Raw genomic sequence first — 17,140 nt, 5'->3', positions numbered from 1 at the left:
GACTGCGCCACCCAGGCGCCCCATGAATGCCTTTAATTCCTTCTCACTGTCTGATTGCTGTGGGTAGGACTTCCAGTGCTGTGTTAAATAAAAGTGGTAAGAATGGACATCCTTCTCTTTTTCCTGACCTTACAGGAAAAGCTTTCAATTTTTTCCCTTTAAGTATGATGTTAGCTGTGGGTTTTTCCTTTAAGGCCTTTACTATTTTGAGGTATGTTCCCTCTAAATCTACTTTGCTGAGCATTTGTTTTTTTCTTTTAAATCATGAGTGGTTGTTGTATTTTGTCAAATGCTTTTTCTCCATCTATTGAAATGATCACTCATCATCAAGGACATTCAAATCAAATGAAATATCACCTTATATCTGTCAAAATGTCTAAAATAAAAAACTTAAGAAACAACAAGCGTTGGTGAAGATGTAGGGAAAAAGGAACCCTCGTGCACTGTTGATAACAATGCAAAGTGGTGCAGCCACTGTTGAAGAAAGTATGGAGGTACTTCAAAAAATAATAATAATAAAAATAAAACTACACTATGTGACCCAGTAATTGCACTATTGGATATTTACCCAAAGAATACAGAAACGCTAATTCAAAGGGATGCATGCACCCCTATGTTAATTGCAGCATTACTTACAGTAGCCAGCTATGGGAGCAACCCAAACGTCCATTGATTGATGAACAGATAAAGAGGATGTGAGATACGCACACACACACGTACAGACATACATACACAATGGAATATTATTCAGCCATAGAAAAGAATGAAATCTTGCATTTGCAACAACATGGATGGATCTAGACAATATAATGCTAAATGGAATAAACCAGTTAGAGACAAATATCATATGATTTCATTCATATGTGGAATTTAAGAAAAAAAAAAAACAAATGAACAAAGGAAAACAAAGAGACAAAACAAGAAATAGACTCTTAACTACAGAGAGCAAATAGATGGTTTCCAGAGGGGAGGTGGGTGAAATAAGTAAAGGGGATTAGGTAGGAGTGCACTTCTCCTGATGAGCGCTGAGTAATGTATGGACCTGTTAGATCACTATATAGGACACCTGAAACTAATATAGTACTATATGTTAACTATGCTGGAATTAGCATTTTAAAAATATAGCCCAGGGGCACCTGGGTGGCTCAGTCAGTTGAGTGTCCGACTTCAGCTCAGGTCATGGTCTCGTGGTTTGTGGGTTCAAACCCCACATCGGGCTCTGTGCTGACAGCTCAGAGCCTGAAGCCTGCTTCGGATTCTCTCTCTCTCTTTCTCTCTCTCTCTCTCTCTCTCTCTCTCTCTGTCTCTCTGTCTCTCTGCCCCTCCTCCACTCATGCTTTGTCTCTCTTTTGGAAATAAATAAACATTAAAAATATATATATATAGCCCAAATCATAAGAATATAAAATTTGACTTGAAAGAACTTGTTTGAACATGGTATAACAGTTACCATGCAACACTTACATAGTAAAATCCAGCACCTGACCTCAGGGAACTGACGCTGGGTATGTTTGTGTGTCTGTGTGTCAAAGAACAAACAGGTAATGCACAACTGTTTAACAGTCTACTACATAAATCATAATGTCTTACGCCTGGAAAGAAAAACTTGTCCCAATTATGCCCTGAACTTTCCCATATTTGAACTTTTTTGTCCTGTTTGCGATATATGAAAGAATAATGAAAACAATTGTAAGAGTAGAGCACTAATTACGTTTCTATCTCTTTATAATTTATAACATACTTCCACATGTATTACCTAATTTAATATATGCAATAACCAACTCTGAAGGGTGATACTGTTTCCTATTTTATAGGTAAGCAAACCAAGGCTCACAAAATTTAAGTAACATATAAGATCTAAGAGACAAACTGGGACAACATCCAAGATTTCCTAACTTAGGCCCTATGCATCACATTTATTGCTTTTTCATCTAAATAGTCCTCTTGACCTCCTACCCACCCTTTGAGGTTCTGCTGGGCTGCCATCAGGTCCTGTGGGATATTCCATTCATCCCATCTAAAGGAAATTCTATTCTCAGCTCTTAGAGCATCGCATATTTCTGTTGTGGTTCTTAACCTACAGTGCCTTTGTGTTATCATTATTGCTGTATTTGTCATTTTCCTCCCAGATTGGTAAGCTCCTTGAGTCCAGGGGGTTACCACTTGCTGGCAGTAGGCATGCAGGAAGAGTGAGTGAGTGAGTGAATAGAATGAATGAATGAATGAATGAATGAGTGACATTCCAGGAGTCTCTGCCATCAAGCAGTGTTGTGATGATTCACTTAGCCAAGGATATTTCCTCATAGAGTTGCCAATAAAGGGGGAAAATGAGCTCAGATATAAGATGAGGCTGAGTTTTGCTTACACAGGCATAGTGCATGGTGAGCCATGATAAGCACGCCTGTTTGGCTGTGATCTCTTTAAATTCTTTTTTTTTAATGTTTATTTATTTTTGAGACAGAGAGAGACAGAGCATGAACGGGGGAGGGTCAGAGAGAAGGAGACACAGAATCTGAAGCAGGCTCCAGGTTCTGAGCTGTCAGCACAGAGCCCGACGCGGGGCTCGAACTCACGGACCATGAGATCGTGACCTGAGCTGAAGTCGGACGCTTAACCGACTGAGCCACCCAGGCGCCCCTGCTGTGATCTCTTTACCATGGTTTCTTTCATATCTCTTTTAGGCTATATAATAGCTCTGGAGCTGTCAGATAAAAATGCTCATCTTTGTCTCTTGTTATTAAATAGTTCTTTCATTACAATTTTTTTTAAGTTTTATTTAAGTAATCTTTATAACCAACATGGGGTTTGAACTTACGACCCTGAGATAAAGAGTCACATGCTTCTCTGACTGAATCAGCCAGGCACCCCTAACAGTATCTTTTAATTTGGAGTGATGCAGGGACTTTTCCACCTTTCCCTCCATCTTTTGCAGGTAGAAGCATATCCTTTAGCTGTTAGTAAGCCATTGGCCACACTGGTCTCCTGGTCATCTTCTCATTGTTGTGTGTGTTTTCATCTCTATGTCTCCCTTGACTGTACTCTGTTTGGAACAGTGGGGGAAATTTTCTTTGAAGGAGGTCACGCTGGCTGTCTTTAATAGTCATCTTGTGATAAAAATCATTGTAGAGCTATCATAGTATGTGCTGCTTTATTGAGTGGACAATCTGCTCACAGTTCTTATGAGTAAGGATTCCACAGAGCATTTTCTTTCCATGTAGCCTATGAGCTTAGAACTTACTAATAGTATATTAGACCGGTGATGAAATGGAATTTATTTAGCAAGATAATTACAAAACAAGTACAGTGTCCCTTTCCAGAATATATAGTGTCATAGTATGATGGTAGCCATGTAGATTGATCTAGTCCTTTTGTAAGATCACTTAGCATCATTTGTAAGATCATTTAGTATCATAAATTTATGTATATACCTCTCTTGACCTGGCAGTTTCCTTCCAGGAGTCAAGTCAAAGGAAATGATTCAAAGTGAAAAATATGAAGACAGTGTAAGGGGATTGCACTCAGCAGGGTAAAAGAAATCATCACAGCAGCTTAACAAAATGGACCTTTATCTTTCTCACATAACAAGAAGTGAGGAGACCAATATTCAGGGCTCCTGAGGCAGCTCCATCATACCATCAGCCTCCCAAGCAGTGGTTTTTGTCCTCACTGTCCCTTGTGGATGTAGGATGGCAAGTTTATTTCATGTCATTGTTCCAGATGGGAAAAGAAAAAAATAAGGAAGCCAGCTTAAACTTTTCTAGGGTGAACTTCTGTTTCTCATTAGTTAGAACTATGTCTCTCCTAACTTCAATGGAGACTATAAAATTAAGGTTTGGCTCAATGTTAGAAGGTGCAGGAGAGACAGTAAAGTATCTCCCAAAATGAGAAGGCACTTTGAGACTGGAAACCGAAGCAGACCACTCCATACAGTTTACCGAGTTTTATTCAGGGTAACTTACTGACAGGGGGATTGAGCAAAGGACAATCCACAGCAGGTGCATAGTTATTCTCCACAAAATCTTACCTTAGTCCACAGATTTTATAGAGTGAGGGGACATGCCAAAGGGCATTGTAATGAGATGTTACACACACCTCATGGGGCTTACATGCATCTAATTGACAGCTACCTTTTAATTAGATCTTGTGGCACAACCTGTGTATTGGGAAGGGGAAAGACTATATTATCTCTAATAGATTCATGGGAGGCCAAAACAAACCTCCCCCTGTCCCAGATGTGGCAGGCATTTCTAAGGTATGTATATTAATCTCTCTGGGGCTCGGAACATGTAGCCCCAAAAGACATCGCTGAGCTAACATGAACAAAATGGAGGACCAAAGATAGAGTCAGTATGGTCAGCACGCCTACAGTTAGCTATATTGGGTCAGGTTAACCCAAATAAGGTTTTGTTAGTAAGGTATACTGAAAGAATGTCTATTGATAAAACAACTAGTAATATTTTCCATAGTAATCAAAGTACTGAAGATAACAAAAGCAAAATAATGATGCCCCTCTTAATGTCTGTTTGCAGAGTAATAGGTAAAATGATCTATTATGTGATGGAATATTGTGTAACTCTATTAATTATAGTTGGTTCAGGAAAACAGAAGCCACTCTGTGAGGAATAGGAAATATTTTTTTTTTATTTTTTTTAACGTTTATTTATTTTTGAGACAGAGAGAGAAAGAGCATGAACGGGGGAGGGTCAGAGAGAGAGGGAGACACAGAATCGGAAGCAGGCTCCAGGCTCTGGGCCATCATCAGCCCAGAGCCCAACGCGGGGCTCAAACCCACGGACCGTGAGATCGTGACCTGAGCCGAAGTCGGACGCTTAACCGACTGAGCCACCCAGGCGCCCCAATAGGAAATATTTTAATACAGGGAAACAAAAGCTTATACAATCTTTGGAGGGCTGGGGGAGCAAAGGTCAGGAAAGCCACTCTCTTAGTTTGGATTCCTCACAAAGTAAAGCTTGAGGCAAGGACTTAGGAGTAGATAGTTTACTTGGGAGCTGATCCCAGGATTAGCAGAGAGAAATAAGGCAAAGAGGAATGGCCAACAGGGGTGTGTTGTAGAGATTGCATTATGGGAGCTTGATTCTAGCAGAACCTACTTAGAAACCTATAGAATCCATTCCAGAATTGTCCTCCCATGGGATGAAAGGTAGGAAGAATTATCCATTGCCTTCCAAGAATTGCCCCATGGATATTAACTCCCTGTATTTCTGAGCTGTACCACATTTTTGTGGTCCCAGCCGACTCCCATGACATCTGCAATGTCAGAGGAACCCTAGAACAGAAATAGAAATGTGTATCTGGCACTTGAGGAAGAATGCTGCCACCATGGAGTTGAAGCTTGTATGGAACTGTGCAACCATGGCTGAAACCAGAGGTGAAGCCAAGAGGATATAAACCAAGGTGCAGTCATTTGCTATAGCAGATTTTAGGAAATTGGATATGCAGGAGACATGAAGGAATAGCCAATAAAAGCCTTAGCTGCCTGTAGCGCCTAAGTAAATAGATGGTTCTCTGGTGGACCCTCAGAAGTCTCTGACCAAACCTTCTGCCTTTTGTCTAGTGCTATTAACCCACAGCTGCTACTGGAGAATTATGGCTTTTCTTTCACCCTTCAAATGTCACGCTCTGGCTTCTAATCAGTGATAATCTAATGGGAATCTAATCTGATGACAAGGATCTCTAAGAAATATAGTTTTTTTCCAAGTTTCATGCCCCTGAAAGGGTTGAGATTGTCCTAAGTATCAATAAATTATATCTGGCCCAGCAACAACTGATGAATTACCTATGAAGAGTTTGCAAAAATATGTAGAAATTGAGGGGGTTTTAAATTTTTTTTTAATTTTTTGACAGAGTGGGAGAGAGGGGTGGAGGAAGGGAGAGAGAGAATCTTAAGCAGGCTTCATGCTCAGCATGGATCCTGACATGAGGCTCGATCCCACAAACCTGGAATCATGACCTGAGCCAAAATCAAGAGTCTGACACTCAATCAACTGAGCACCCAGGTGCTTCTATGTAGAACTTGTTTTAATGACTTTCTATTCGCTCCATTGGTGAGGGAGGGAACTCACCCTAGGGGATGAGCCAAACACGCAACACAGGATGCATGTGATCAACAGCAGTTGATTAGTCACATGTACTCAAAGCTTGGGGGGGGGGGGGGTGGTAAAAACACTGCATGTCACACAGGGCTACTGGGGAGTTGCACTCAGGAACAGCATGAATAGCTAGGAGTTGTGGGAAGCAGGTTTGTGGTGTCAAGAGGGTGGGGTCCCCCCTGATTCCCGGAGAGGATGTGATGGGCTTGTTTGAATAATTCCACTTGCTTGTTAGGAACTAAAACCTTCTACTCAGGGATAAGCAGGAACTATGCCTGATACCTTTGGTAAGGAGAGTTGCTTTGCTAGGGAACCTTATCCAGAGGGAGTTAGGCCATTCAAGGCCCTCTTGATTTTACCAAAAATCAAGGCAGCACCTAATACTATGCTGTAATTTTAGGCTTTATGCCACATACACAACAATCAATTTTCACTAGTTTGGGTAGAAAAAAAAGGGCATGTCTTTTTTTTTTTTCCAATTAAGATTAAATGGTTCTCATTTAATTATCTCATTTTGCAAGGCAGCCCTTTCTTCCCAAGATTTCCTCTATTTTGTGGCAAGCCCAAGAACCTCAAAGTCCGACTCAATTGCAAGGATCAGTGCTTGGGATAACATCCCCTAAGAAGGGAAAAGAAAACAGGGCCTGGCACTTAGGGAGCATTGGAGAATATTTGAATGAACACATGAACCAGCTAGCAAGCTGAGCCAGGAGAGAAATCCCAACTTCTTCACTGCTTTTGTTTCCGTAGACACTTGGTGTCTTTGGCCGTACAGCAGTCACTTTCCACCAGCTGTTGGTGTCCGTGGGTTCAATACCACCTTGTCCCTGGTGGTTGAGGAGTGTTGTCGCTCCTCCTTAAATCTGAAATTCAGTCCTCCCTGTCTCAACAGCTGCTGCTACAGACTTTAGGGAAAGTGGAAAGAATCTGGAGCCCAGGAAGCATTGTCCACCCAATCTGCCTTTATCTGAACCACTTTCCCTGTCAGAAATAATATCACAGTTTGCTGCATTATATACTCACTCTTGTTTTTCTGTGCACCCCCCACATACATTTTCCTCAGCCTCTATAACTGTGTCTACATAATTTTCAATTAAATAGCTATTTAAATTTAAATGTAAACATTTTTCCCAAGTTACACTAGCAACATTCTAAGTGCTCAGTACCACCTATAGTCAGTGTCTACTGTATTGGACAATATAACTTATACAACTTTTTTATCATTACAGAAAATTCTGTTTGAGAGTGCCACCTGTATCAATTTTGTGGATCATTTATGCATTTACTGAATACCTGCTATGTGCTTGACCTTATTCTAAGCACTGAGGGCATAGCAGTAGACAAGATAGGCAAAATTTCTACCATCCCAGAACTTACATTTTAATTCACAAATCCTACATCTAAATGTCAGTGTGTATCAATAGCTTGAGGAAGGACGCCACTGGAAAACAGATGGCTAATTGTTCTTAAACATCCTGATTCATCCCCAGTCTGATTTCTTTGAGGTATAGCTCAATTTTCTTCAATTTTTGGAGCTCTGAATTTTATACTCCTGGTTTGGGCTGATTTGCAAGGCACAAATGGCTTACATATTTGACTCACCTTTAAGTATTGACTGTCATTGTTAAGTCTTTTAGATTCTGGGTAGAGGTTTATTTGAAAAGTAGTTGTTCTAGGATTTAATCATTTAAATTCATTCTGGCAGCTTGTGTTTATAATTTTAATTCATTGAAAGGTCTCATTTTTATTGAAGTGTATAACCACAACAGAGACTAGGAAATACACTGTAGTCATGTTGTTTTTCTACCACAAATCCATGTTTTAATACATGCCACCCCCATGTAGGTGTTACTACTCATACAGCATTACTATTACTAGCCTAAAAAGTTGAATAATGGAGATGGGTGACATTTTCAAAGCAGTCATTAGGATTCAAACATACTATGCTAATACTCTCAACAAGAGCCACAAATGCCAGCACCAACAATTCAAACTAATGAACTATAAACATTTGCACACTTGTGAACTGATCAATTGTAGTATGTTACAGTTGAAAGAGACTATGGAAATGGACCTTTCTGCTCTAATTCCCTCTTTCCTCATTTATTGGTCCTTTGAAGATATAAATGATTTATCCAAGGTAATAGTTAAAGAGTAAAACCCTGCCATAGCCAGAAATTCACTTTTGCAGAGGAAAGGTTCTCAGACTTCAGCATGCATCCTTGAGGGCTTGTTGAAGCATAGATTGCTGGGCCCTACCTTGAGAGTTTCTAATTCAGTGCTCTAGGGTGGAACCTGAGAATTTACATTCCTAACAACTTCCTGGTACTGCTGGTGGTCTGAGAACCACATTTTTAGAGTCAGTGGTATAAACAATGTGGTTACTGCTGTGAAATTAATGAAATGACGAGAATGAGCCTACATAGCTAGCCCTAGGGATCTGAGGGTCCAGCTGCATGATCATATCTATCCATGTATCCACTGGTTTTGGCACCACGCAGTGCCACTTGGCTAGTGCCGTGTAAACATTAATGGGGATGTAAACATTCTGGGTCTGATAGCTGCCTGGACTTATAAGACAGTGACATTCCAGCTGTCTCATGGTTAGTAGGCATTTATTTTGATCCGGGAAGATTGAGCCTTGGGGACCCAGCCTCCATCTCTCTGCCTCCCAACTTCTGCCTGCTGTTTCCCTGTCAGTTTTGTCCTTTCTTCGGAATATCCTTCCCTCCCCCAGAAAATGAGAACATTGGCCTAATCTCATTTGAGAAGCTGGAGAGTCACATAGTCAAATTGCATTGTTTAGGAATTTTAAAGCAGCAAGTGGTAGATCTTCTGTGGTTTAATGTACTCATCTTCAAACTCCTGCCTCATTGTCCTCACTCAGCATCTTTGTACTTTTTTTTACCTTTACTAGTCAGAATCCTTCTTAACCTTGCAAGTTTAGCTCATATTCCATCTCCTTCAGAAGTCCTGCTACTCTCCAGAAGATGTTATTTTTCCTTCCTCTGAAGGGATAGGACATGTTTCTTGTACTTCTGTGGTCTAAACTCTGTGGAGGTGTTATTTCATTCGCAGAACAACCTTGTAGCATAGGTGTGATACCTGTTTTACTGACAGAAAATGTGCTACCCTTCTTGAGTCTCAGGGTCTAAGTTGTTATAATTTTCTAGAATACAGTGTAATAATTTGTCTTATACAACTGATAAGGGCAAAGCTGGCTATAGAGTGATTTTTTTTTTTTGACATGATATTTGTTCCCCCTGCTAAACTGCAAGTTCCTTGAGGGCAGGGATCATGTCTCATTTGCTTTTATTCCCAGTCCCAGTCCCTACTGCTAACACAGTACTTAGTACTTAGCAGCACTCAGTATTTTCCAAAGAAGTGGATCTCCAGGTTAATTGTTGTTTATATTGTATCTTCCTGCCCTGATTCTCTGTGTAGTTGGCTTTGGTCCCCACAGAAAGGAGATCCTTTCAGTGTGGTTTATCCTCCCTGATCCCACACAGAATTTGTGGCCATGGCTGCCCCCTCTGTTTTCTCTGTGAATGCAGTCTTGGGGAAAAGGAACATCAGTCTACCTTGGGAAGAAGTGATTTGGGATTAGGGTTGTTTTAGCTTTATGCCAGTCTCTTAGTCTGTACGTGGCTTCCACACCCTCTTGACTTCACTGAACCACATTCTCTCTCCCTTTTAGTCATTATCTCCTTAATCTTCCTGACATCCCTGGAAGCCAAGTAGCAAGGACAAGTGAGAGGTATATCAAAGATAGATTGGGTAAAATATCACAAAGAATTCACGTTGCATGAAACTTGAATCGCATGGGAGGCTGTGGATCTAAATATTTAAGAAACACTGAATCAGTCATTTCTGTTTTAAACATAACTTGCAAATGTGGTTTCATCAATCATCCTACTTCCTTCATCTCCCATAAAATGCCAGTCTCAGGAATGAGAATAAGCAGCGCTGGCCTCACTGTGGCTCTAGTGCTCTTTTAGGCTGGGGTAAGGGTCCCTGGTTCTTGATTGACTGCACATTAGAATCCCAAGGGAATCTGATTTAATCTACCCAGTACATTCCTCCAGGGTTCTAATGTGTAGTCAGGATGAAGAAGTACTAGATTAGGTTCTTGGTTTCCAACCTTGGTTGATCATAAGAGCCATCTTGGGAGCCTTTTTGATTGCTCCATCTAAGAACCTGGGAATTAGAATTCCTGAGGGAAAGACTTAGGAATCTATCTTAAAAATAGGTTCTGACCATCAGCTAGTCTTGGGAATACTAATTTTGATACTTGTAGATATTTCTTCTCGCCCTTCCAGTTATCAAAGTAAGGTCTAATTATCAACATAGTTAAGTGGGCTGGTTAAGGCCCTCACAGGTGAGATGAAATGTATTATTTTACTCATGCTTCCTGGAGCAAGGAATAAAGTTGAGAATTATCAGAAATGCTTGGAATATTGTGACTTCACTGTGGGACTGAACTTGCCTACACGGATCTTGCCCATCACCTTAATTCCTACTCTTCAGGTAATGGCTATAAGTGTTCCTCTCTTCCCCGGGTATTGTGGGCAGCATAGTAGTGACTTCCTGGTCCTGTACCACATAGGGAGTGACTTGCACACTACCAACACTGAGTTGCAGGACATCTTTGTATTGGGAGCAGACAGCACTGCATTCCTCTGATGGCCTTGCCCGCAGATTGAGGTAGAATCTATAAAGCCTCAAACTTCAGGCTGTATCTGTTTTATATTGGCCCACCTCACTCGTACCCGCATAATTTTTCATTTCATTATAATTTTTATTCCAGCCATACATTCAACAGACTCTGCATCTCCTATGGAATCACCAGACATAAATTACATATTTTGAAAGATTAAACCAAAGCCATAAATTAAAACCATCTTCACACTGGCTCAAGAATTACAGAAGTCTTTATGTGGATTGAAGTTGGATGGGAGAAGCTCAGGACAAAGAATGGCAGGAAAAAAAACTGTTCTTGAGATCAAAATTAAAATTTAGCAAGGACTATGATATTAGGAATAATTTCACATACTGAAATGTATTGCTGGTTCATAGCATGCAGCATTATTTAAATCTTCTCTCCACATGTAAAACATGGTGATAAGAGTTTGCCTGTTTCATATGGCCTTCCCTCCCTTTCCATTGTAAAAACTTGGCACATCTTTTAGGACAAATGGCTGCTTCCCAAAGGAAATACACATATTCTTAGGTTCCAAAATTCAATTTCTAAAGATATTTTTCAGGCACTGCAAAAGAAAGAAAAAAAAAATGAATGTGTTTGCTGTGGACAAGAAATAATCTTTTTCATAAGCAGTCCAGTCAAAATGATAAAACATCCTCCTTTAGCATTTGGCATTGCTACAATATCATTTAATTCCCTGACCTCAGTGTATAGTTTTTAATCCCAAAACCATAAAAGAGGGAGTGTGGTATGTGTGCTTCACCTTGCACAAGCACCTTTCTGTCTCCTCAAATGAGATAAATGTCCTTAATACACTTTAATGCCATAAAAAAGAAGTCTGTGTCATTCTAATAAGCCTCAAGCTCCTGGTCCTATTTTTACCCCCTTGCTGACTTCAGTGGCTGTGGACTGCAGAACACCCTCCCCCAGCAAATGCAAATAAACTCCAGCTGGTCTTGAACACTCAGGCAATTACTTCTCAGTCCTCCAAGCAAAGTCTACATTAATTGATTCCTTTTTGTAGGCTTTTCCTTAGTAGAAGGGATCTGTTTTTGCCCTTCTGTTTGGAATTCAGCATCTCATGGATCTGACAGACTCTAATATTGTCTTTTATTTTTCAGAGAAGAAAATACAGAGGGGAAGAGAGGGAAAGGGCACTACTGAAGTGTTTTTTATCCTTCAGAGTTTACTGAGATCCTGGCTCCAAGGGTGGAGGGTAGATCTGCTTGCACTGCTTCCTAAGTCAGTACGGTTCTCTCCACAGACAGACATTTATTCTCCTCCTAGTTTACTAGAAAAGTGCTCATGCAGGTTCTGCACCACGAAAGCCTTTATAAATCGGAAATCACACAGTCCTATTTCTTTTGGCTTGTAGTCTTGCCCCATATGAATTAATTGCTAGTGTTTTAAAATAGGAGATATGTGATGTATGGCTTCTCTTGAAAATTTAGGGAAAATTTTTTTTGAGAAGATTTTTCAGTTTAAGGGAAAAAAAGACTCCTTTTCCTACTGACAATTGGCTAGGACCTAAAAATACCATTCCCTTGTGTTTTCAAGTTCACCATAGTCACCACTATTCCCTATAGACTCCCAGGACTGAGACAAAGTGACAGGCTATAGTCAGGCTCACAGTGTCGATCATAGGTTCAGAGGAAAGTGAAATATTTCTTGCTCAAAACTGAAAAAATTTGGAAGAACGATTGGAAAAGCCACAAGTTTCAGGAAAAATTATAAGAACATCTATTTCTTTATGGAAGTGAAGGATATTCTTGTGTTAAATATGCAGATCATCTGTATGAAAAGAATTTGACTAAAAACCTTTTCTAACCCAAACTTAGCCCTGTGGATACATGCATCTATTTGTGACTTATGATGTAAGTGAGCCTGAGAAACCTTCATATTTGCTTTCCTGAAGTAACCCACTGCTCATGATACTCAGGCCCTGGGGTAACTTGCTGAATATCAGTTCCTTTCACTTTCCTGATTTTTTTTTCTCTATCCTCACAAGACCAAGAGCAGCAGTCTGTATGCCATTCGCTTGGGGGAAAGGGAGAGACAGAAGCAACATACTAGATACACAGGAGGTGCTTCACTTAATTTAATTCTCTCAGTAATCTTTTTTTTTATTATTTGTTTATTTAAGTTCAAGTTAGTTAACATACAGGGTGGTATTGGTTTCAGGAGTAGAACCCAGTGATTCATCACTTATGTATAACACCCAGTGCTTATCCCAACAAGTGCCCTCCTTAATGCCCATCACCCATTTAGCCCATCCCTACACCCACTTCCCTTCCAGCAACCCTCAGTTTGGTCTATTTAAGAGTCTCTTATGGTTTGCCTCCCTCTCTGTTTTTATCTTAATTTTCCTTCTCTTCCCCTGTGTTCATCTGTTGTGGTTCTTAAATTCCTCATATGAGTGAAATCATGATATGTGTCTTTCTCTGATTGACTTACTTTGCTTAGCATAATACTCTCTAGTTCTGTCCACGTTGTTGCAGATGGCAAGATTTCATTCTTCTTGATGGCTGAGTATTATTCCATTGTATATATACTACATCTTTATCCATTCATGAGTCGATGGACATTTGGGCTCTTTCCATACTTTGGCTATTGTCAATAGCGCTGCTATAAACATTGGGGTGTATGTGCCCCTTCGAAATAGCATTTTTGTATTCTTTGGATAAATAACTAGTAGTGCAATTGCTGGGTCATAGGGTAGTTCTATTTTTAATTTTTTGAGGAACCTCCATACTGTTTTCCAGAATGGCTGCATCAGTTTCATTCCCAGCAGCAGTTCAAAAGTGTTCCCCTTTCTCTGCATCCTCACCAACATCTGTTGTTGCCTGAGTTATTAATTTTAACCATTCTGACTTAGGTGTCAGCCTCATTTACAAATGAGAAAGCTGACAATCAGGGAAGTTAAGTAACTTGCTTAAGATCACATAGCAAAGCTACTCAGTGGTAGGCCTGCCTGGTTCTTTTTCCTACAGCATGGTCCACCTGCTGCTCATTGAAATGCTTTCCCTGAGTTACTACTTAACACATGACTTGAGCTTTTATTATGGGTTGACAAGGAGCAGCCATGCCAAGAATAAATAATCTGTTCATATTCCATGAATATGGAATGAATATGAGGAATTCCATCCTCATACTGAGGATGCTAATGCTTATCAAAAATTGTCTAATGATCTTTTCTTAGAAGTTAGTGATAGAAAAGGGTTGTATTCCTGAACAAAATGCAAACTGTACCTCTATGCAGCCAGAAAAAAAATTATGCTATCTTTTTTGCATTTACTTCTAGGAAGCTCCAAGACAAAAGTATTATTGTTTCATTGTATTTTATGGTAAAATTGATTTCCACTTTGTCCACATAATTTTGGATCTCCCTTTTTGATATTATTAATGTGCTTTGATGTGTTAATCTCTTATACAAGTTGCATCTAGTAGTAAGCCTCCTCAGAGAACTTTTTAAGGAAAACAAAGGTATAAATAACAACCTTAAAGTTCAACTTGTACCCATAAAAATAAATTCTAAATTTAATTTAAATAAGACACTGGATTTAACAAAAGGGACTATCTGAGTAATATCCCAAAGTCTTTGTTTCATTTCTAGCTTAGGGAAAGCACAATTCAGAGATGGTTGGTGAGCTCTGGCCTAATGTGTCATTTTCTTGTCTTCTGCTATTAGGTATTCACTCTGAGCACTTGTTGTGTGCCAGGTACTAGGGCAGGTGCTTTGCATGCATTGACTGGTCTTTGCAGCAAGCATATCAAGTAACATTCTTACCCCATTTACAAACAAGAAATCCACCAATCAGAGAAGTCTAGAAACTAGCTCAAGGTCTCACATCTGGTAGATGTGATGTTGAACAAAGACTGAGTTTTTGGTGTCTGTGTCCTCGCCTATAAAATGGAGATGTATGCCCCTTTCGAAACTTTTGTGCAGGCCTGTGATGTTAGTTGTTATTTGAACTCTCCTGTTCTTCTCCCCCCACCCCCTTCATCATTTTCCCAAAGGGCACTATTATAGGTGTTGGCTGTTAGTTTAGTCAGTTCTTCCTGAGTCCTAAAGAGATGGGGAGCCATTGTTTTGTTTTGTGCCAACTTTTATTATTCACCTGAATTGTTGGTCATCTTTATTCTTTGCCTCGCAAAATATTTTAAAGCTCATCTTAAATATAGTTGGTTCTCATAATTCATGGCAGTTATGTTCTATAAAGTTTTCATAAATACTGAATAGTAAATACAAGCCATTGCTCTTAGGGGAAATAAAGGGTTAGGTTCCTGTGAGCCTGAGGTCACAGTTTTGTCAGTTGATCCATATGTAACCTTGTTTTCATGTGTTGTTGTTTAAAGACACCTTATGTAATATATATTATTAATTCATTAGCTTTGAACTCACAGCCAATAGCACCATAACTCATGCCTTGTTGCACTTAGGAGCCCTAGACAGCACTTCAGCACTGTGCTTGCAGGCCATTTCAAATAGAACAATAAAAAGCTGGGGCGCCTGGGTGGCTCAGTCGGTTAAGCGGCCAACTTTGGCTCAGGTCATGATCTCGCGGTCTGTGAGTTCGAGCCCGGCGTCGGGCTCTGGGCTGACAGCTCAGAGCCTGGAGCCTGTTTCAGATTCTGTGTCTCCCTCTCTCTGACCCTCCCCCGTTCATGCTCTGTCTCTGTCTCAAAAATAAATAAATGTTATAAAAAATAATAATAATAAAAATAAAAATAAAAAGAAATAAAAAGCCCCCAAATGTTAAAAACACAGTACTCAATAGCCTATGGAAAGGATAATTGTTCACAGTATGAGAGCTAAAACAAGAAGACAAAAATAAAGATGACGACAGATCATTGCCTTGTTTGACCTCAGCTGGGAACATGTGTTTTGGACAATGCAAGCATGTAGGCAAATGATTGCTAAGGCACCTTGAGGATTGATTTGGGGATTAGGAATAAATTTTAGGGATTTTAACTCTTTGCTTTTTGTAAGATAAACATTTTTTTCCAGGTTTTTATGGGTTTTTTTACTTAATTATAGTTTTTGCTTTGTAATTTTTATGTAATAAAGTTTATGTTTTTCTTGTTGCTTCAAACTTTGATTTAGATTTAGCAAAGCTTCTCTACTCCCAGTAGAATTTGCTCTTTCTTCTAGTATTTGTATACATATTTTACATTTAAAGGTCTGGTCCTTTGAATTTATGCTGGTGTGTAATATTTGGAAGTTAGTACAATTTTATCTTTCCCATATTACTCTGCTAATCTCTCAATGTTTACTTAAAAGTTCTTTTTGCCTATTAATTTAATATGCTGCTTTTATCATATAAATTTCCATATATAATTGGGTCTATTCATGTGTTAATATCAAATTGGCTTGATTATGTAGTGGCCTTACAGTTTGTTTCAGTGTCTGGTAGGGCTGACAGTCCCTCTTTCCCCTGTCCTTACCTTATTGGGTTTTTGTGTTGTTGTTTTCCAGGATTTTCCTGGCTGTTCTTCCTTATTCTATATGAACTTGTTATTTCAAGTCAGTTTACACATCACATATCAGAGCTTTTCATTTGGCTCTTCATTACTTCTTCTCTGCTACATGAACATTTCTAATTGCAACATTTTAAGTGACCTGTGAAAGAGAAAAATTACCCTTCCTGAATCAGTGGAATAGATAGAACTGTTCCATTTAAACCAAAGCGGGGAGAAGTAGGATTCTTTTAGGCTCACCTTCTTTAAGAAGTGATTCAGGTTACTTGTACCTCTTTGTTTTCCCTGAGCCTAATAGTCAGTGAGATCCCCACCTGTGCCACTGTATCTGCATGTTTGGGCAAATATTTTCATCCTCCTCCTCTCTTCAGTCTCTTGGCTGTAAACTGTACTTTCTTAGAATTTCATCCCAGATATTAGTTGTCTTCCTTGGAGCTTCTAAATTATTCCCCGAGGGACCAGATACAATGAATGTTTCCTACTATATGGTTAAAAAACAGCTTTAGATGGAATCTCATTGTGCCTGTCTGTCTATCCAAAACATAACTACCCACCCAAGAGACTCAGGTGAGAAACCATTGTTAGAACTAAGTGAGTTTGGTTAGGTCACAAAATGAATACACAAAATACAGTCATTTTCATATAGAGGCAGTTAGAAGATATAATGGAAGCAGAAATTCCATCACAGTGGCAAAAAAATATGTGTATATATATGTGTATATGTATATATGTATACATGTATATATGCATATAAAATGTATATAAAATGCCTAGGAATTAATTCAATAAGACTATAGAACTCAAATGAAGGAAAAACACTATAAAACTCCACAAAACTATTAACTATACT

The 17,140-nt window shown here is 39.4% G+C and overlaps 1 protein-coding gene and 1 long non-coding RNA gene across 10 annotated transcripts in view; one reads left to right on the top strand and one right to left on the bottom strand.

Annotated features, from left to right (window-relative positions):
• The window catches only part of TMEM108 (transmembrane protein 108), a 363,999-nt gene that overhangs the window by 169,683 nt on the left and 177,176 nt on the right, over positions 1 to 17,140 (top strand). The window lies entirely within an intron of this gene.
• Positions 11,024 to 17,140, bottom strand: part of LOC122230192 — a 96,228-nt gene continuing 90,111 nt past the window's right edge. The window contains exon 3 of the long non-coding RNA XR_006207335.1: positions 11,024 to 11,377. This is a non-coding gene — a long non-coding RNA (uncharacterized LOC122230192). The remainder of the gene's footprint in view (positions 11,378 to 17,140) is intronic.

This window comes from Panthera leo, chromosome C2 (assembly GCF_018350215.1).
Source record: "Panthera leo isolate Ple1 chromosome C2, P.leo_Ple1_pat1.1, whole genome shotgun sequence".
NCBI classification, from domain to species: domain Eukaryota; kingdom Metazoa; phylum Chordata; class Mammalia; order Carnivora; family Felidae; genus Panthera; species Panthera leo.
Note: the sequence above shows the minus strand (reverse complement) of the source record. Positions and strands in the feature narration are given on the sequence as shown.